The sequence below is a fragment of the Pyxicephalus adspersus genome, chromosome 4, assembly GCF_032062135.1.
Source record: "Pyxicephalus adspersus chromosome 4, UCB_Pads_2.0, whole genome shotgun sequence".
NCBI classification, from domain to species: Eukaryota; Metazoa; Chordata; class Amphibia; order Anura; family Pyxicephalidae; genus Pyxicephalus; species Pyxicephalus adspersus.
The window spans coordinates 144,297,946-144,320,245 of NC_092861.1; positions in this window are offsets into that span (position 1 = coordinate 144,297,946).

Genomic DNA, 22,300 nt, shown 5'->3' on the forward strand with positions numbered 1-22,300 from the left:
CAGAGGGCTAAAATTTGTGTGTTCTTTGGCAGCGGAGACATGCCAAGTCTCTTTGCCAAGAAAACTTTTCCCCTGCTCCTAGTAGCTTTTTGCTTTTTTGCTTACTATACATACAGTGTATAGTCCTGTTCTGTTCTTGGTGGTGCCATGCATGAATAGCCCTGGATATTGGAGGCAATGTACCTCCGCAATAGGCACCCAATGGATGAAGTGGTGGACCCTGAAGATTGGATGGGGAAGAAGGCACCTTTGTGGGATGCAGCCTCAACAAGATCTCAGACCTGTCATCACTGCAGGGTGCTAAGAAAAACAGAAATGTTTGCCCTAATTATACATGCTTGCCAATTACGGCAAAATCTCACTCCACCAACACAGGATTGGTTCCGGACTAAGTGAATTTGTTTTATATCAACCTAGAGTTCAGCTTTAGATGGATTTTTTTGATTTTTTTAATGTTTCATATGCAACATTATTATAGTTAACAATGGAGATGTTATTCTTTTTTTGTCATTTAATAAAGCTGTGGGAAAACATTTCAAAGACAAAAAGATGAATTGGTGTTTATTGATTGAGCAGGGATGCTTTAAGAAGGTGGGTCATTGATATGTTCTCCTCTTCCTTATCCTTCCATCTAGGCTTGGCCAGGGTCATGGGCCATTCTGCTTTATATGACACCATGGCCTCTCTTTTAGCCCTGATCCATCTCTGATTCAATTTGAAAGGCTGTTCAGTTTTACAGCAAACTTTGAGGTTGACTGAAAATGTATTAGTGATGCTTCTGAAATGACACGATGTGTTGTGAGAGATTGAGCAAAGCGGTGACACACATACAAAAAAATAGAAAATCTATTCTGATATCACCTTCATCTCTTGGCTATTGGCAGTTGTCACTCAAAGTGTGATATCATATAAACACCTTCCGATCTGAGGCTTAAGTTTCCAGACGAGGGCAAAATCCTGTTAACTTCTGACACTGTCAGCTTTCCTAGAACAGACTTTTTTTTCCTGTCCATGGAGAGATTTCTGAAGCCGACGTATTAAGGATTATGCAGCAGAAATTATAAACTGAATAGAAATTAAGCAGGGTGGAGGAAGTGAAAGGATGGAAGGTGCTGTAAAGTTCTATTTTCTGGAGAAGGCACAATGATCATTGGTGGAAGGGTAGGGGGTACTTATCCTACCCCAGTCCAGTGCAGTTATATTAGTCGAGGGGGTTACAGGGGACCTTAGCTGTGGACATGCAAAGGACTAGGCCTGTGGTCCCCCTGTAGCTGATCCTATCCTTATTACTGCATTGATGTGCACTCATTCTGTGTGAAAGTGGTTATCATGGCAGGACTTTGCTTCCTCTTCTCAGATCTGCCCTATTACTTGTGATTTGATGACTATTGGGGTAAATATCAAGAAGCAGAAGAAAAGGTAGGAGAAGCACATATCTATCAAATAAATGAAGCAGAAGCAGGAAGATCTTTGTACTGCAGATCCCCAGGTACAGCTTCCTCCCCAGCAAGGAGAACAATGAGCATCTTAGTGGTGATATCCCAGAACTGGAGAGATCAGCAAAGAAATCTTCTAGTAAATCAGCATCTGCATTGAGCAAACAGAAAGCCAAAATATTTTTTCAAAATTTGGCAGCAGAATTGTTTGGTTATTAGGTATACTAAGCAGGGGTGGGCATAGAGAGATCCAAAGTGTGCTACTGCACATGGGCCCGCAGTCCCTCCTCAGACAACAGTGAGGCCCTACAGTCATTTCTGCACCACTGACTATATCTGCCACTGATACTAAAGGATTCATCAAAACTGGTTTTATCGCAGAATTGTCTTTTTCACCATTGTTAAAATTTTGAAGAAGGGGAAACTCTCAATTTGACAGTTTTGCTCATTGTGAAGCTTTGCTTTTTTAAAAAAAGCTAACCTTTTTCTTTTTACGATATCAGGAATATATATATATATATATATATATAATAGGGAAAAATGAAGATTTGGTAGATTTTTAGGTTACAGAAGCTCTTTCTAACTATTCTAGGACAGTTTTTGTGCCATATCCCTCTTGTACTATTTTTGCACCATAACCCTCACCATGATGGGCTGTAATATTTTAATATTTTCATTTTGTTTAATTTTAATGTGAAAAAGTAAAATAATAAAACATAAAAAACATAAATTAACAAAGCAAAAAATAAACTCAAATAAAACCTGAATTGCAATAAACACTAAATGAAAAACTAAACTGCAACAAAAAACTAAACATATCACTGGCAAATATATATGATAATAAGGAAATAATGAAGCACATCATGGTGGGGAGATATATTTTATCTCCAGTTCATTACACCAAAGGGGTAAATATTGATGAAATTCCATGCTTTATAATTATATATTATATAATATAATATATATTATATAATATTATATATATCGGTGGAGAGTGCAACTCAACGGCTGTATATTATATATATGTTAGCAAAGGAAACATAGCCAAGAAAGCTTTGATTTCCTCCCACCACTGCTTGTGACACACAACATCTAAAAGAGCAAACACAAGGAAAAAATGTGCCACATCCTGACTACAGGGGAACAGTGCAAAACATCTAATCATGACAGTGCCAGGAAACTTAGACCTGTCCACTGTGATCCTGAGTGCTGCAGATTTAATTGCTGTTGATGGCTGCTGGTCAGTCATGCATGACAATATGTGTGTATGGCGCTGCTCCCTGCCTGTGCTCATTGCTGTCACCCGCCACTCCAGGTGATGGGATCAGCCACTCGGACTGCGCTGGAGAAAAGAGAAGATATAGCCTCACAGACACAACACACACATCATGTTTTTTCAGATTTAATGGGGGGGGGGAAGCTATAGCAGGAGATGTGTCTGCTTGTTTACCATCTGGAAATTATATACAGTGCATCCCTCTGTGCATGAGAATAAACTCTTTCCAAATGTATATTTCCACAGGAGGCTTTACAGATGACAATTATAGGGTTTATAGCAAAATTGTTGCTATTGGGTTAAAAAAATGACTAATGGAATCTACTTTATACTAATGGCCTTTTTAAAAAATTTACTGTACGTACTCGAATATAAACCAGTCTGGATATAAACTGAGAAACTTATTTTTACCTGAAAATACAGGAAAATACTATGGCCCTGATTTATTAAAGTTCTCCAAGGCTGGAGAGAATACACTTTCATCAGTGAAGCTGGGTGATCCAGCAAACCCGGAATGGATCTGGTAACAAATAGCTAATGACTATTCGGAAATCCATTCCAGGTTTGCGGGATTTGCCTTGCTGGTTTGCTGGTTTGCCTTAGAGCTTTAATAAATCAGGGCCTTTGACCGAAGCATAAACCTAGGGTACAAAATACAGCCATTACTGCGCACACTCAAGGCAGTAATAAAAGAAATGGCAAGAAAATAAATATTAATAAATACATTCATGGTGTGTTATCTTTAAAGGGAAAATAAATCAAATCACATGTCTTTAGTCAATGTATCTTCACCCAATCTCAAGTTTCTTTTAAAGGGTAAAGTGTTTTGCAAGTGTTTGAGTGTTAAAAAACCTTTTGTACAATGTACTCTAATAACGGGCCTGATTTATTAAAGCTTTCCAAGGCTGGACAAGATACTCTTCCATCAGTGAAGATAGAGTAATTTGCTGTTTGAAATGCAAATGTTTTGAATCCTAGACCAGATCTATTCCATGTTTGTTACAAGTTTAAACAAGGACACAGCATCTTTTACTGGTGTGACCTGAGTATAAACCAAGATTGTTTTACTAATGGCATTTTGAGAGGGTTAAACTCTTAGTTTATGCTTAGGAACATCTAGTAGTCTGGTTTACCTAGAAACTCATCTAAAAATAACACAAATAAAATCAATTATTTGCTGTCTACGGACAGACTTTTCTCTCTCCTCTTATGAACGTGATTTTTGCCAGAAGATGGACTGAGCTTTATCCGAACAGGTTCTTCTATTTCTTCTTCCATGCATTTTCAAGCTATGCTGTACAGAGGCTGTAAGAGGCTGATACCAGGTCAGGGTTATGTACGTACACTGCTTGCATATACCAATACATTTATTATATAATATTGATTAAAAATCTGTATCAGTTTGTGTCTTCTCAGGGTTCAGTTTTAACCCATAAATTTGACCGTAGGCTCTTGTTGGTCATTCAGCACTGAACAACCCCACCACCTCCTCAGATAACAATTGACTAATATTTGAAAGGTAATACTGTATTAGTGCATCAGGGTTGTGATTTATTCGAAAAAGAGGGGTACAATTTAGAATTCATGGCCTACGAGTCTCAAGCTTGAAGTTCCTTTTCGAAAAACACTAAATTATCAAAATCCAAATGGTTTTACATTTTGAGTGATCTACTTTTCTGAAAATTAAATTTAAGAAGCATGGACAAGTAAACTGTACAGTGCAGTGAGAGTGTTACACACTTCTCATTCTGTTACTTTCGAGTTGACCTCTCTTATTTTATGTCTCCTGCTCCTCCTACCACCTGTATCCTTTATCCTACTACCTCCCCCCCCACACCATATAACCACCTGAACTCACCCTATCCATCTTTGTGTCCTCTCTATCCTAGCACCTGTCCTATATTCCCACTTTCCACCTGACCTCTCCTTCCTACCATCTGACCTTCTGTCCTCCCTATCCTACCTCCTATCCTCTCTTCTACCAACTCCCATCTCTGTCATTTTGTATCCCCCCCCCCCCATCCTATCATTTGTCATCTCCAACTTACCATCTGACTTTGTGTCCTCTCCATCCTATCATCTGATCTCTCTTTATCCTCCTCCAACCTACCTTTGTCTGCTCCATCCTACCTCCTGTCCTATCCTTTCTATCACCTGCCATCTCAATTTTATCCTATGTTTATTTTCCTCCTACCATATTTTTTTTAGAGATGAGCGAGCGAAACTTGTAATTTCGATCTTGTGGCAAATTGGGCCTTTCTCACTTACAGAACATGTAAGCGAGAACGGCTTTGTGATTTGCCACGAGTTCGTGTTCTCGCCGAATTAAGAGTTCATCTTAGTTTGCCTGCAGTCACGCATGTTCCCACGGTAACTGGGCTTTGCTTATCAATACAGTCCAGTGACCGTGGGAACTGAACTCAGATGAACTTGCCTGCAGTCACAGCTGATTGGAGGTATCCATGTGCCTCCAATAAACTGTGACCGCAGGTTTCCACAGTAACTGGGCTGTACTTATCAATGATAAGTACAGCCCAGTCACCGTGGGAACTGAACTCAGATGAACTCTCAATGGAGAATCTCAGGGACCCAGGGACTGTGGGAACCTGCACCCTGGACTTCAATGGAATTCGCAAAATCAGTTCGCCGAAATTTTGCGGACACATCAGAAGTTCAGGGGAAATTTTTCCAAGACTGTCAAAGGCATTTTTGCTCATCCCTAATTATTTCTCTCTATCCAATGTCATGTCTTCTCCATCATAAATCCTGTATTGTTCACCCTACTACCTGTCCTCGTCACCTAAAACCTAACCTCTCTATCAACTTTCATGTCCTCTCTCCATCCTACCCCTTGTCCTTGCTCCCTTTATCCCTAAACTATCCAATCTATCTATGCCACAAAGTTTATACTGTCACCTCCTAAGATTGCCAACATGTGTATAAAGAGCAGTATCTTATTAAAACTACTCAGAACGCAAGGAGTTGTGTGGCGTTAAAATGTCATGTGTTTATTTGATAAACAATTAAAAAAAACAGGAATGCATAACAATCACAACAATAGCAAAAATAAAAATAAGCCAAGGTTCAATGTTTCAAGAACACAATGATATTTTGATTCAGGCGTTTTGTGGGGGACTTGCTTCTTCAGGGTAAATACTGCGTATGAAACAGCATTACAAAGCCTTAGGGTGTATTTAGACTATAGCCAAAAGAAGAGAAAAAACTTGTTGAACCAAGTTATTTTCCAACGGGGTAGACACATGTCCTTTCCACCCTACTACCTGTATTCTTCCTCGTACAACCTGACCTCTCCCTCTTACCACCTGACCTCTCTCTCCATCTTTGTGTCCTCTCCATCCTACCCCCTGTCCTTGCCCCTTTACCCCCTGACCTCCTCATCTTACTATCTGACTCTCCATCCTAACTCCTTTTTCATCCCGCTTCCCGTCACCTCCATCCTACCGCCTGTAATTACCCTCCTGCTCCTTGTCCTCCCATATACCACTCGACTATTCCAACCTACATTCTATCCTCTTCCTACTCCCTCTTGTTCTCTCCATAATGCTGTAATAGATTATATACAACTCAGATTACAAGTGAACTTTTTGACTTTATCACAGCTTTTGTTATTGCCGGATGACATTAGCTACTCACTGATTTTATTTCCTTTTAATGTTCTGCTTGTGACTTCTTTACATAATAATGATATCCGTGCCACCCTGTACCTTCGCTTGCTCCGCTGTCTGTCTACGGTCATTTCTGGAAGACCAACAATTATTCTCCAATCTGAACATTGCTCCTTTTTTTCTCCTTCCATCTTTAGTGGCTGAACATTTTGTTTAAATTAATGGAATGAAAACAATGGCCTTTGAGACAGGCTTTTAAATATCGCCATTAGTACACAATTTATTCTGCCGGCCAGACAAGGAAAATATAATTGCGTGATTACATTTATAATTAAAAACATTATCTTAAATTAAAGGATTTCTCCTAAATTGAGACGGGAATTTATTCCCAAAAGCTTTTGTTAGTTTCAACTATATTACAGGCTGGTTATTAAATTGTGCTGTAGGAAAGGGGTAGCCTTTCTTCCCCCGCTCCCCATTTCTTCCATAAATGAAGATGGAATTGATTTTAAAAGTTAAACAGGCAATACAATGACATTGTTTAAAATTCAGATTTACTAAGGAACCCATTCAGTACATTCAATGTCTGTGCGTGGACAGGTAATCGTTTTGTTCCGTCACAATGGCAAGTTGAACGCACATGAATGCGCACACGCAGGAGAATCTGATTGCTTATTCTGTTGCTGTGGGCAAACTATCAGTGACAGTAAATTGGCTAAACAAACAACTCAAAACTGTACTTGAGGGGGCTGATTTAAAAAAGTGATGCACTTTTGCTCAGACAGTCTTTTGGTCCTGCCACCCCCACCAGACTGTACAGTCAGGTCAGTGACCTTACTATTCTCCATTGCAGATAAGCAACACAATGTGGTCATTGCCCTTCCCAGTAGGCTGTTGGTTAGATGATGGGGAAGCATCACCACATTGATCTAGGATTCACACATGGCTAGCTTTCTGCATTAGCAATAAGGTAGAGCCTTCCATTTCACAGCCCTGCACAGCAGGAAATCTAATAAAAAGACAGTTCCAGGCAATTATATCAAATTTATTTTAAAGAAACACAATTACCTACCCATTCAGGACAATTGACAGTGCCTCTTGATAGTCAACACCTCCTTTTCCCCAAAGAGGCTAAGCTCACCCATTTAAGCAAGCAGTGGCAAACATAGTCATAAGTGACTATCTGCAGGCTTTTGTGCAGAAATGACATGGGGTACCCCCTATGGAATTCACCTAGCGCCCCATGGGTGCCTCTGTTGGCTGTAAAAGGTTGCGAGCCCTGATACATTGGCACACCTTGCACCTCCCTATGTCCATCCCTGCAAGGATGATCCATTCTGCTGCAGGAGTCTATCTTGGGTAGGCTCCAGTGTCACATGGTGGCAGAGACTAACTGTGATGTCATTGCCCATCCAATGTGACTATTGGCTGCTCAGGTCTAAGCAGGGTCACATGGGGAAACATGGGGAGGTCAAATGCTCCCCCATAACCAAAAGCTTGACATTGTTAGAAGAACAGGGTGAGGGTTCTGATGGAGTTGGGTGATAGTCAGAAAGTTATTCTTCCAACTGTATTGGAAAAAAATACACATTACTTACCCATTCAGGGCAACTGGCAGGGCCTCCTAAAAATCAACACCCCTTTTCCCCAAGGAAGGTAAGACTACCCATTCAAGGAAGCAGAGGCGAATGTAGCCAGTATTGGGCCCCTGTGCTTCAATGACATTGAGCCCCCTTGCAGAGCTGACCTGGGGCTCCTTGGGTCCCCCATTTAGTCACATAGGGAGGTTACATGCTCCCTCATATATAAAAGCTTCACTTTGTTAGAAGAACAGGCTGAGGATTCTAACAGAATTGGGTGGCACTCAGAAACTGAGAATTGGTGAATATACCGCTATGTCTGGGATATCAACTAGCATTGTCATCCTTCCCTGGATGGACCAAGTGACAGAGTCTCTTCGCCAAGTTCAACCTTAGAGCCGGTACTGCTAGGAGGTTGCTGTTACAGTTGCTTGTGAACTTTGCAAACACTTGGAATCCACCACAAACTTAAGTTGGGGCCAATTCAAACCCCATTCCTACTTATTAAGTAATCTGATCAAGTTCCAATATTTTTTTTTGGATCCCATACATCGTGCATCCGGATAGAAGTTCACAATATTTGTATTATTTGTTTTACGTCTATACTAACATTACTCATGAACCATTTGTTTGATGATTAAAAAAAAAATATGGCAAGCACGTTTATTGTAACAAGTCTCATCCTTGCTGTTACCTCGGCCATGACACAGGAGCACTAAGTGTGACAAAAACCAGGAATTACCCTGCAGTGAGACAAAACAAAAATTCAGCATACTTGATCTTCTTTTTTTTGGTCTTTCAATAAAAAGTGACAGTTGTGTCAGAGGTATGATAGTTGTGAGAATGCGTCTTGACATGTGGGGCATTGTCACTGCATGGAGCCTTAGGTGAGGGGAGATGGGAGGAGAGATGCGAATAAATACAAAAAATATTCTTCTTCTTTACATACGCACTCTCCATCTGTCTATACAATTGATATTTCAATGAAAAAGGAATACAGCCTAGATTAATATGTAAGATGTTTTAACATATTGGCATGTGTTAGTATTTTAAATCTGAATCCTGAATAAAGATATATTTTTAGTAAGATTCAACCTAATGTATCTATCTATTTATCTATCTATCTATCATAAAAAGAATAAAAAATATAATATAATAATAATGAGAGAGAGAGAGAGAGAGAGAGAGAGAGAGAGAGAGAATATCTATGAACTGGCAGTCATTCAGTAATAGCCCTGCCCGGCTGATTCTCATGGGCCAGATGATTGGAGCAATCACAATCACATTATTTTAGGAAAAATATGTTTCTGGGGTAGATAGATAGATTGAGATAGGTCCCACCAACATTTCTGACCTGATACAGAAATGCCTCCTTGGTGCCCTCCTCCGCTCGTCCAATGACCTACCAATGAATTCCTCAATCATAACCTCTTCCCATGTATGACATAGATAGACAGACAGACAGATAGATAGAGGGATAGATAGATAGATAGATAGATAGATAGATAGATAGATAGATAGATAGAAAAGAGGGGACTGGGTGATTGGAGAAATAAATGATCTCCTTATGCTTCTGTACACATGCATCAGATGCAAGGATGCAGAAAAAAAATAAAGAAAAATTAAGAAAAAAAGAAAGATATCAGAAGATGGGAGAAATAGATATCCTTCTGCATACATAAATCAGAAGAAAGCGTGTGCCATCAGTAAGGTTTATCATCTCTTCTATGAATTGTATTCTTAAACATACAAAGTCAATATAACTGTGATGACAGGGTCACTTTAATAAATCCCAAACTACAAATTTCAGAGTAAATTACGGCTTTAAAAAGCAAAACTTTCCCAAATGGCAGAATGTGAATGAAAGGAGTGAATAGAGCCAGTACTTGTGGCGTCTGAACATTATTTTATATAATCCTAGTAGTAGAATCCTTGTCGGAGTAATATTTCTGTGTCTGATGGCTGTAGGCGTGCAGTAGGGAGAATCTTTAATAAGACAAATACGATTTGTTTCACTATTACTGTACACAGTTTGGCAGGAACTGGCGGTTCTATTACGCAGCCACATGTGGCTGTAAGATCGAAATGTCATTTTTACTTGTAGTGATTACTGTATATGGTTTTATGGAAATTAAATTACTGCTATTGCCAAAGGGGCTTTTCAGAATGGTTGGAAACATTCTTACAAGCTGCAGACATCCAGAAAGCTTCCATCGCAGCTGCTTATGTCCTAATGTATCCGTGTGTATTCCTTCATCATTTCACAGATCAAAACTTGTCATCCTATTAGAACGCTAGGATACTGCGGCAGCATTTTTATGGATCGAAAGGCGCTGAGGTATTACAGATGCAAAATAAATCATTTATAAAATTCAATGTATTTTACTGAGATCATAGAGTGCAATTGACAGCAGTGATGCGGTGGTAAAGTAATAATTAAATGTATTTTAAATGGAATTTGTATACTTGGTTGAATTTGATTTGGTATTAGCTTCTAATTCCATTAAGGAAGTATACAGACTCTGGGCCCTGATTTTTGAAAGCTCTCCAAGGCTGGAGAGAATACACTGTCATCAGTGAAGCTGAGTAATCCAGCAAACCAGGAATGGATCTGGTCCAGGATTCAAGACAATTGCTAGAAAAGAAGAAATCCATTCCATGTTTGCTGGATCACCCAGCTTCACTGACGAAAGTGTAAATCAGGCCTATTGAGTGGAGCTGATAGCTGAGAGCCAATCAGGTGTGCTGCATGCACATATGCTTATGAGGAACATGCAAACAGGATAAGAGCGGATATCAGCCATGGTGCAGTCATAAGCTGAGGGCAGGGAGCAGACAAAGGTATATAGCTGCTGAACTGATGTAGAGCCACTGACCTAGCAGTGATGTTTGCAAAAGCTTTGCAAATCTCAGGGCTGGCTGGATATACATACTTATTGATAGGTAACAGCTTCCTGTTACATATCATATGTCATGGGCAATAGATCCCCCTATCAACAGTGGCCCGCTACCTGCCCCTGTGTGCTAGATTCTTTTTGGCTTGGGGTTGGTCCTAGATGATGCAGAAAGAAAAAACTCAAGGATGACTTTGCACTGCATCAAGCCATTGTGAGGGCAGGTAGCTTTCCTCAGGGGTGGGACCACAAAGTCCAACAGTGAATAAAATTAAACCTAGAAGACTGAGAACTAAGGACACCTTGTGGCAAATAAGAGGTATTACATGATTCTAGATGAAAGGGGAGTACTGCAGCTGTGTTTTATATATATATATATATATATATATATATATATATATATATATATTTGAATGACAGGAACAGAGTGTTGTCAGCCTATTACAGAAAATGCATAAGCTTTCATGGCAGGACCATCAGGTGTTAATGGTAGCTGTATAATGAAAGCTGAAGTTTAATTTGCTTTTATTTTTACCTTCTATGAAAAAGACCTTTGAAATAGTAAGATGTTAAAACACTTTAAATGCACTTTTAGCAAGTGAGTTTACATATACTTTGACAGGGTAGTGGAGTATGTCTCAGCTAGGGTCGTCCAGTGGTTGCTAGAGGTTCCCTGTGCAATGAGCAGTTTGTGCCTTCGAGGTCAGTATAAGTGACACCAATGATCTTTTGGCTATCTGTAAGGGTTACATTCATCCAATTGGCCGATAATGCTAGAGTCATTCTTCCCACTGACCACCATGCTAGGGTATTGTGAACTGTATATTAGCTTGCAGCTCCCTTAGGCGTTTCCTAGGACCTGAAAGTCCTAAAGACTGAGTTATGTATTTTTCATAGGTTTACATATACCCTAATTAAAATACATTGGAGAAGTTGATTGTTTAAAAATTCCCACATTTGTATTGCTCAATGAATGAACAATAAAATTTCCACGTGAGACCCTAATATTTTAGAGTCTAGCCTGTCGCTCTACGGAAACCTCATTCCCATTCCGCCCGCTTCCTTCCTTTGAGCAAATCTTTTTGCCTCAAATTGGCTGAAACATAATTTTGACTACAAGGTGAAAATTACTAGCCAATAAATAATTGTTTTTATCCGTACATTTCAGCGATAAATCTGTCTCTAGATGATCCCCCTCTTTAATTACAGCAACATCAAGAAAATTAATTTGATTAAAGTTACAAGTCAAGGTGAATTTAATTGCATCATGTTTATTATTAGTAGACCAGATAATTAACTTCAAATCTTTAATAGACTCGTCCTATAAGAAGAGCCCGTCTTTCCATATATTTCCCCCTCATTTCTCCGACGGAGGAATATCGCGCTGCTCATTAAGGGTGCACTCCAATTTAGTATCCAAATGAAAAAATGACATTAATACGTTGGATGGGATAAATCTCTGTGATTAATCCTCTACAAATCAGACAAGAACATGATATAAAAATGAAGTTGAAAGGTGCAGGTAATTTATGTCGGAAATGTGACATTACTGAAAGGCTTTGTCTCATGCCTGATGGTTTCTGAAACACAGAACAGCAGCAAATGTAGTATGTTACTATAAGGCTGGCAGAAGTGGCAATAGGGCTATGAGGGCTATCTGCCATGAAAGTCCACAATGGGGTCACTTGCCCCCTAGCCTGGAAGAGTCATATGCCAAGACTACCTAGTCGTTGTCATATTAGGGCTTGAGTTTGCCTTCAAGTCAGAGCATAATTTGACTTCACAATTGGTCATTTGGCCCAAATGGAAAAAAAACAAACATTTTTTCTGTTCGACGATTGGATTTAACAATGAACTGTATGTTTTACCTGTCAATGACGCCTAGGACTTAGTTGTCATTGTTCGCTGGCCAGATTGGCAGAGCTGTAGGATATGCTATGTCGATCAAATTTGCCTTTGTCATTGACCTCATTTGGATTCAAATTTGGCTAATGAATTGACCTAAACAATTTAAATTGGGTACATTGTTGGGTTAAATTGGGTACATTGTTGGTAAATTGAGAAAAGGCAAATTTACCCAACACTTGCCACATTCACCTGGACTAAAGTTTAGGACCTTTCACTGCTTTTTTTAAGTAGTTTTCTTGGCACTGAACATGTGTTTGAGACAAATCTCAAAATCCACATTGGTAACTCCAATTTTTCCAACAATTTTTCCAACATGATCACAAAAATAGAGAGCAGAAAGAGCTTGAATTGTCCTCAATCAGGCAAGCATAGCCTTTTTTTATGGATGGACTTTTATTCAAACAATTGTAATAAAGTATTTAAGCTTTTATGTAAAAATAACTGTTGTGAAAGTCCCATTTGGTGTCTCTCTTCCTGTTCTTTAATATAGTTTGTAACTAGGGATGTTGACAGTGTTCAAGGAATATATGGGATCCTATGAGATAAATAATTCCAATTTTTATAAAAGGTTTAAAGGTTTGTGACACCACCTACATTGTGCAGATCCATGGTGTCAGGAAGTCTGGGATAGACTTGAATTGTTGGAACGGCTTAAGGTTTCATTTCCTGGGTTAAATTTACATTATATGCAAGTGATAGATGGAATCCTTTATTTGATATTTTATTTTCAAATTTGATGCTTTGGCCACTCCTCCACATGACTAGTACTTCCAAAGGGCTGAACCCAAGGGGCAAGTCATAGGTAATGCAGATAAGAGATGTTAAATCAGCATTTTATATAGGTAGTAGATGATGTCCTGTTTTGGGATGGCTATTTTGATGTAGATGATCTCTTCTCATATCCCAAAGTGGCAAACTGGACTCTTGGACTTCTGTCCCGCTCCATGCAAAGGACTCCAATGCTGTCCATCCCTTGCACCCTAGAAGGATAAACCTAAGGGCAGGGTCAGGTTCATACAGCTCCCATCTAACACTCTTTAGCAAATGAGCAAGAAGCACAGCAGTGGTCCTGCAGCTACTCTGCTAGATCCAGCTAGGTAAATCTAACATTTACTGGGAGAATGCAGGGCTGTATATTCTATGACAGCAATTGTGGGTCAGTGCCTATGGCAGCAAGCTTAGAAAATAAAGCTGTAAAACAACTGTAAAAAATGTTCCATCTTCTAACAAATCTACCATCTACCAAGATCTACCATCTAACAAATCTACCAATCAACCAAGCATCAACAGTTGTTTAGGTTATGTTATTTAGGGAGGGGGATCTCAAAAATACAAAAGTAGCTATATTATGGCAGGAGTATTTATTAGATTTGTTAGATTACCCTGAGAAGGAAAATGGCAGTGGCCACATTGTTCTGCAATGGGAAGAAACAAAAGGGGTAACGTTACCTAGAACCTAACCCCACTTTCTGTATACACAGCAAACATATGTCATAGTCTTTGTAACCACTAAAGATGCTTTATTATTACTAGTTTTACAGATACACAAAAATCTATGACAGTGTTTCTCAACTAGGGTTCTTCCAGGGGTTACTTGGGCAAAGAGCAAGTGTTTAATGCTGTCATTTGGGTGGTATTTTATTTGCCCAGCTGGTACAAATTGGACATTTTGCCAATGCTATTATTAGGAAAAAAATGATAAGATTGATGTTTTTCTCAGAAAAGGTGGCAGCACCATGGCTGCTCCAATCTGCCAGCAGATATCCTAAGGAAAACATACCATTTACCCCCTCCTCCCACAATGCAAAGTTGGTGTTGAATAACCAATCACCAGGTCTAAATGTCCAACTTTCAGGCATAATATATAATCCTGTATGATATTACTGGGATTTGTAGTTCCCCAACCTGTACATGCCTGCTGATTGCTATATGTGATCTAGGACATCATCTTATTAACCACGTGAAACACTTTCATCATCTAATCAGCGATAGCCAGAAGGCAGACTGAAATGAATAAAGACTCCAATTTATCCAGAAACTGTTGGTAAAAATAACAGATGCAATGGGAAAATATTTCAGTGGGCACCTTTAGCCCATCTGAAAAAAGAAGGCGTGAAAAGATTTATCATCTAGTCTCGCCCGCCCCACCTAGGTCAAAAGCCAGAGTTGTGCATATTCCCTGCCATTTGTTATGCATGTATGCTCCATCCGCCACGGCTGTGGGGACAAACCGAACTTGTGTCTGTGTCCCTATATAGTCAGAACCATCCATGCTGACAGCAGCTGCCTGGGGCTGACCAATAAAGTGTGTCCACTGCACCAAGTGGGAATACATAGCATGATACCAATTAAGATTTCTGCATGCTGCAGGGGCTGCCCTGTCACATTCTCTTTATTAAGTTCCGTCTCGTTGTACAAAACCGAGCAATTTGTGCCCCCCTTCCTTTTCTCTTAGTCCCACCGGCCTAAGTCATGAATTCATATTTTCATATCCCCAATGTTCCTCAAAAGAGGGGGGTTGGTTCTTTAAACGTCCGCAAATAGATCACAAAATACAAAATTCTCCAGTGTGTAATTGATTTGTATTGTGTGCCATCTGGAATGTTACCCACCAACCAGGCGATGACACAGAAGGCTGGGAAAACGCAGGAGAGAGCTATTGCACAAAATGTATGTTTTTAGAACTAGTGTTGAATTACCAAATTCAAAGAGAACTACAAATCCAACATATTCCATGTAGGATTAGATTAAAAAATAACTTCATGTTTTTCCTATTTTTTTTTCTTTGTTTTTCATTTATACTGTCAGACTTATGTCTGTCTAGGACTCCTCTTGGGAAGATTTCCCTAATTTCCTATACTTGACACCCCTAGAAGAAATAGGGTGTGCATTCGCCACAGGAAGACACAGATATACATAAAATAAAACAATCAGATCAAATAACATTTTTTTAAAAAAATGACAAAAATTCATAATGACCTATCCACATAGGTACATTGCAATAACACTCTTATAATGCATGATAACGATTGTTGCATTAGGCAGCCATGCATTCATTATATTAGGCTGCTCAATGCATTTCAGGAATGTAACACAACACAATGCACAATACAAAGCTTGTGTATTGACAAGTATGTTGGAGTGCTATTTAGATTGAGTATGTGTTACCTCCCAATGGTAAAGATCATGCCACACATTGCAGAGTGATCTTAGTAAAAAGTTGTACAAGTCAACAATAAGGCTTAATAAAAAAAATTGAGGTGCAGGAGATTTAGGGCTACAGTAATTTGTATAGCATTTGAGATTTGTTAAAAAAGAACTAAAATATATATCTATAGTGCACAAAGAGCCCTTTCAAACCTGGAAGAGCTGCAGTGTTCCACTGTGAGCTCAAATGCATTTTCAACCTCTTCCATTTAAAGTGGACCTATCACCCAAATTTTTACTTTATATAAAAAGGGTAGATAAGCTGGAATTCCTACGTCGCTTCGGGCTGCTGCTTCTGAGCATGCCCAAGACTGCCGGTCACACACGTGCAGTGGGATCACACTCTTTTTTTTTATTTACAGTAGGATATATCACCCGATCTTGCACCTGCATTGTGTAAGTAGAAGAAGGAAGAAGGAAAAGATGGAGGTCCTCAAAGCATGCCGGGATGAAGGAGGAATCCAGGACGGTGCAAGACTGAATCAAGGCCAGCTATGGGGATTGAGGGCTCTGTGGAAGTAAAAGTGAGTGTAATTTTTAATTATTATGAAAATTCTGCTTTAGGTAAATTGGGGAGGTTGGTACCATTTCTTGTACTGCAGCAGATGGCAGCTCAGTTTTCACAAAGCAGCAGGCCACTTTTAGCCAGGCAGTGTACTTTGAAGATTTGTGCCGCGGCTACAGTTGTGTGCAAATCTAGTAACCTGCATGCAGTTTACTATGCATCAGAGAGCTGCCAACAATGCAGTTACATTCAAGCGTAAGAGTCCTAAAGAGGAAGTAGTAATGTGTTGGTGGAACATCCAACAAGAGGAAGCGGTGAGAGCTGCGAGGGACCCAGGAGTTTTGCTTCAGACTTGGAGTAAGAATTCTTCACAAACAAAGTGTTGTGCAGTGGGCAGAAGATGGAAGAATTTTCAAAATACAGATTGCCTTGGCACATTTACTGTAGGCGCAGAGTCACTTTAAGGTAAACTTAGCAACTCAAAATGAATGAGCTCACCAAACATTCCCCGGAGTGTTAAATTAAACTGGACTAGAGTACTTGTGTGTATTTAAATTCTCCTTATGTATATTAACTTAAAAGACAAAAAAAAAATCAATAACAGATGAAAAAAATCATCAACTTTTGCAATGCCCATACAGGGAACAGAAGTGTCATTCCCCAGACATCTGTATTTATGTATAAAGTTCTGGGCTGCATACAGGTGGAATTCTGGGCTATTGTGTATTTCCGATAAGTGGCACAGGACTTCCTATACCAGGGCTGTGTGTCCCTACAGCAAGTTAAAAAAGGAGGATTTGCTTTTGAAATAATGAATTACTGGCACTGGAAAAAAAGAAACATTTTAGGTAAATGAAATGGCTTCCAAATCCCTTCGCCCCAGTGCTCTAGTCTTCCTGAAAGATCCATATGAATAACATGCGCCTTTAAAGGACACCGCTGCATACGAATGTTAATGAACTGACAAGCACAGGATGAAATTTCGTTGGATCTGTTAGGTATGTTAAGATTTTTGCAACTCATGCAGGAAAAGTTTACTTTACAGGACAAGGAGAATATTATCTCAGATGGTGCTCCCATCTTGTGCTCCCAGAGAAAAAGTTTGTTCTTTTCTGTGGTCCCCCATCAATCTCTGGTATGGCATCGGAAACATGGCACAAGTTTAAACTGCCATGGTGCTAGCATAGTGTCTATATCAGCCTTTTATTGACCTCTTTACATGTGGGAGCCCTTGAAATATTTTGGGGAATCACTGCTATAATTGCCATATCTACAGCTTTTAGTACATTAGCGTGTTGGTCAGTGGGAAGAATGCCTCTTACAATAATGGTCATTAGGAAGAATGTCACCCACAGATAGCCAAAAAGATCAACGGTGTCACTTTAACTGATCTGAGAGTCACAAATTGCTCATTGCTCCAGGAACTTCTAGCAACATCTGGAGGAACCTTTAGAGAAACACTGATTTACATGAAAACTAAGCAGGAAACACATGGTTGTGGTTTTGGTAAAGGGGTGGATTATACGAAATGTGCTTACTGTTTTCCCATTCCAGTGCTCACTGCTGGAAAAGGTAGCAATGGTCCCAATCCACATCAAATGCATCCTCATGCACAGTTGTAGGGCAGAAACAGATGCTTTACTGACCAGATCAGTTGGCATGCATAGGACAGGCTTGTAAGGTAGCTCTAATAGCCTTCACAAAGTGTTTTACATGAAAGTGGAGGTTGTTAGAACAAAGTCCATCTGGTCAAATTTCTTTTTCTGTGGCTTTAATTGGGATTTAATTGCTGCCTTCCATGGAAATAGTTATAAAGACATTGGACCTGTTTTATTAAAGCTCTGCAAAGACTTAGGAAGACTATCATGGGTGATCCAACAAACCTGAAATGGATTTGGTGAATGATTGAAAACTTTTACCAAATAGTAGGAAATCATTTTAGGGAATCCATTCCAGGTTTGATAACCAACCAGCTTCTTCTATGATAGTCTATCTTCTATAGTCTAATAAATCAGGCCCATTGATGAAAACTATAAAAGCCTTAGACCAGGGGTGCCCAACAGGTCAATCACGATCTACTGGTCAATCGAAAAGGCAAAGCGAGTCAATCACAGAGCCCTGACTTACCCCTGCTGTTTACCAGCAGCCCTGCTGTACATCTATAGGGATGCTGGGGATGTCCCCAGCATCCTAAGGTGAGCAGTGTTGGGTGGCCAAGTCAGTTCAGACTCGGGTTCAATTACTGAGTTACCTTTGTATAGATTAGCAGTTTCGCTTTCTTGTGCAGCACGTTATTCTCCTATGACAGGTGAGCTGTAGCTTTCCTGTCCCTATACTCTTGTAGTGCAGTGTCTGTGCAATGTTCTGCCATGCAATGTCTCATTAGTTTGAGTCACTTCTGTGTCATACTCGGTATATATATAAATAAATGTATGTTTATCATTTTTTGGCTGGTAAATCATTTTGACTTGGTCATTTTAAAAGTAGCTCGCAAGCCAAAAAAGTGTGGGCGCCCCTGCCCTAGACACTTGACACATCAAAAAAGGAAAATTTATGCAAAAATTGTGATTGCCAAGATGATTTATTAACATATTGAGGAACTACTGTGATACCTTCATAAGACAAAATTCTACAAATATGTGTATTTTGAGGAGATATCTAGTTCAATATCTAATAACCAGCTAAGGGCCCCTTAGGAAGGAGTGGAAATGTTTGTAAGCTTTTTGGAGGAAAGAAATGACAGCCTAGATAACAGTATATTGACTGGATTCAGGAGGATTGATGATGACAATCATGGACATGTAAGAATATTGCTTTTGAGGGAATAGTAATGATAAGTACACTCCATTGATGCAACAAATTTCTATTGTCGTTAACTGTAGGCCATCAATAAACTCGGGAAATAAAAATGAAAACTTCGCAAACTCAAGTTGGAATGCTTGGAACTGGAGGTCCAAGCCATGCAAGAAAGCTTGGCCAATAAGTATTAAAAAAACATTTTCTTCCTAAATAGGGAGGCAAAGCTTTTTTAAAATGAAAGCTTTCTTGTAAAAATGGGTAGACAGTAATTGTTGACATCTTCTGAATTTTTTGCCTCCTGAGTGTCTTGATGATAATTTTGCATCAACAACATTTGATCCACTTATTTAGAACAAGTATAGCAAAAAGAATTCTCTGGCTTTTTTGACTTATATATTTGTTCCAGGTCTGTGTCTCAGAAGTACCAAAGCTGTGTACAGACAGGCAACTAACATTTTGAAAAAACAGACCAACAATGGCAGTATTTGTACATTGAGGTCACATATTGGCAACCTTATGTTTAATGTGGACAGGTATCCTTTTGTAGGAACCTGTGTATTTTGTGAGGGCTCCTATGAAGTCAAGAAGAAGTAAAGATGAGAATAAGTTGGCCAGTTTAGGTGTCCCTAGCATCCATAGTTAGGTTGTAGTGAGACTTTCATCTTTGATTCTTGTCAGAAGTATTGTCTAGAGTAGGGTTTCTCAACTGGTGTTCCATTGAACCCTAGGGTTCCTTCGGAGGTTGAGCCATGAGCAGTTTGTCCATCTCAAGTCTTCTTTTTGGCTATCTGTGAGGGTAACATTCTTCCCAATAGCCAGTAATGTAATATGCATTCTTCCCATTTTAACCACCAAGTGGGTGGCCTTGGGTCAGGTTCTCTTCTAGGTTAACAAAGCCTGAGCTTACAGTTTAGCATCCATAGTTATGTTGTACTGATGATTTCATCTTTGATTCTTGTTAGTGGTACTGTCTAGAGCAGTGTTTATCAATTAGGGTTCCTCCAAAGGCTGTTAGGGGTTCCATGAGCAATGAGCAATCTGTGCCTCTCAGGTCAGTTACCACTGGCTATCTATATATCTGTCTGGCTGTCTATAAGGGTGTCAATCTTTCACCAATGAAAGGGACATTGACCACCAGGCAAATGTACTATAAACTGGGCATATCACAAATATTAGTAGGGCTTTTCTAAGACCTGACAGTTGTTTTAAGGGTTCCCCCATGGTAAAAAAGTTGAAAAACGCCACTCTAGAGGATTACTGAGCTGTAGGCATTGTCTTTTGACAACATTGAGACTAAATGGGTGATTATAACAGGCATATCCTTTAACTTAAAGGTCTTTTTGAAGATGTTTATAGTTGTTAAGCTACCCATACATGAATTATCTTTATGCCATATTAATTTCAACTGTGGAATGAAAATCAATTGATCATACCACCACAAACCACTGCTGATAGCACAGTCAATTCTTTAGTACTCATTGGGTACAAACAGTGGATCCAATTTGTTAAAGCTTATAAGACTGGAGAGGATAGACTACCAGAGGTGAACCTGAGTCATCTAGCAAACCAATTTAGATCATTCAGGTTTTCCCATGGTATTCTATCTTCAACAGTCTTGGAGAGCTTTAATAAATCTGGCCCATTCTTTGTAAATATATGAAATCTAAATTGATAACAATATTAATTCTTAATCAATTGCTCCATGCATGATCATAACATATGTGCACATGCTTCGAAACTCAATGGAACAGAAAATGATCAAAGGATCCCAAAACCCCATACTTGTACGATCAGCAGAAGTGTTCCGACCTGATATATGAAGGTTCCACACTGAATATTGATTGCTCCATTGAATGCAGAAATTAAATCTTGATTTATGGTCAAATCTATGAAATGATTAACTATCAAATGGCAATATCAACCCTCGTCCGTGGATCCTTGGTTCTACTGCCTTTCATTTACATAACAGAACAAGATCCAAATCTGCGTTAAATAAAATTAGAAAATATGGTAAATCATGTCGGTGCTACATCATTCACTTTTGATCGGTATCAATAAAATATCATTCTTCTAATATTCAAGAGGTTCTAGAGGCATTAAAGAAACTTGCAGATAAACTATAAACCACCTTTAATATAAATCTAATATATTAAACTCCAAACACTTTATGAAAATATGAACCTGTCCTTTCCTCCATACATTCACCCTGCTACATAATAACAATCACCCACCAGACGGGAGTTCTCACTGATTTAGTGTTCCGTTGGCTCTCCAAGACTCTTAAAGCACAAAGGTTGCTTAATTTAGAGCCTTTCTTGTCAAAGACCAAATAATTAGAGTAATTTACAAAGGACATGCGGTTAGTTTGATTTTTTTCTTCACTAATGGTTCTGAAAACTGTAATTTTAAATTAATGTAGAGAGAAAGCTGTGATTACTCATTATAAAATTGTAACTAATTGGTACTTGGAAAAGTTAACTACTTGATTATATTTGTCTGCCGTAATGAACATGGAACGCAAACAAAGATCACACGGAGGAACTCCAAGCTGTGCATTTTTTATCAAAGTGTACCTATCGTATCTAGAGAAAGCAACTGTAAAAAAAAATTAGGGGTTTAATTTCTGCTTAGGTGTAAATAGGACCTATGGATAATTACGTGCCTTTCTTTTCTCCCTATTTAATTACCCTAAACTGATGGATGGTAAAATAAACCTTACCTGTTTCTAAAAACACTGATTTACTGCTTTTATAGTTGTCAATCACATGACCAATAGGCTTGGCATTGGTCACCTGATCACATTAGGAAAGGATACATGTTTCAATAGCCCTATGGATTAGCTTTGCCCTTTGTAAGCTCCTTTACCTACAATCATATGACTGTGCAATCCTTGCTTATATGACCACATGTATACTACCCTCAGAACAAAAATTTTTTTTTTTTTGTAGATAAAACAACAGGAGACTCCCGTCCAAGATACTAAATGGCCCGGGACCAGGTGAGAAGTGACCCAAAGTTTTATTAGACTGTAAGTTCGCAACTTTTTTACATGGGGGAATCCTTAAAATT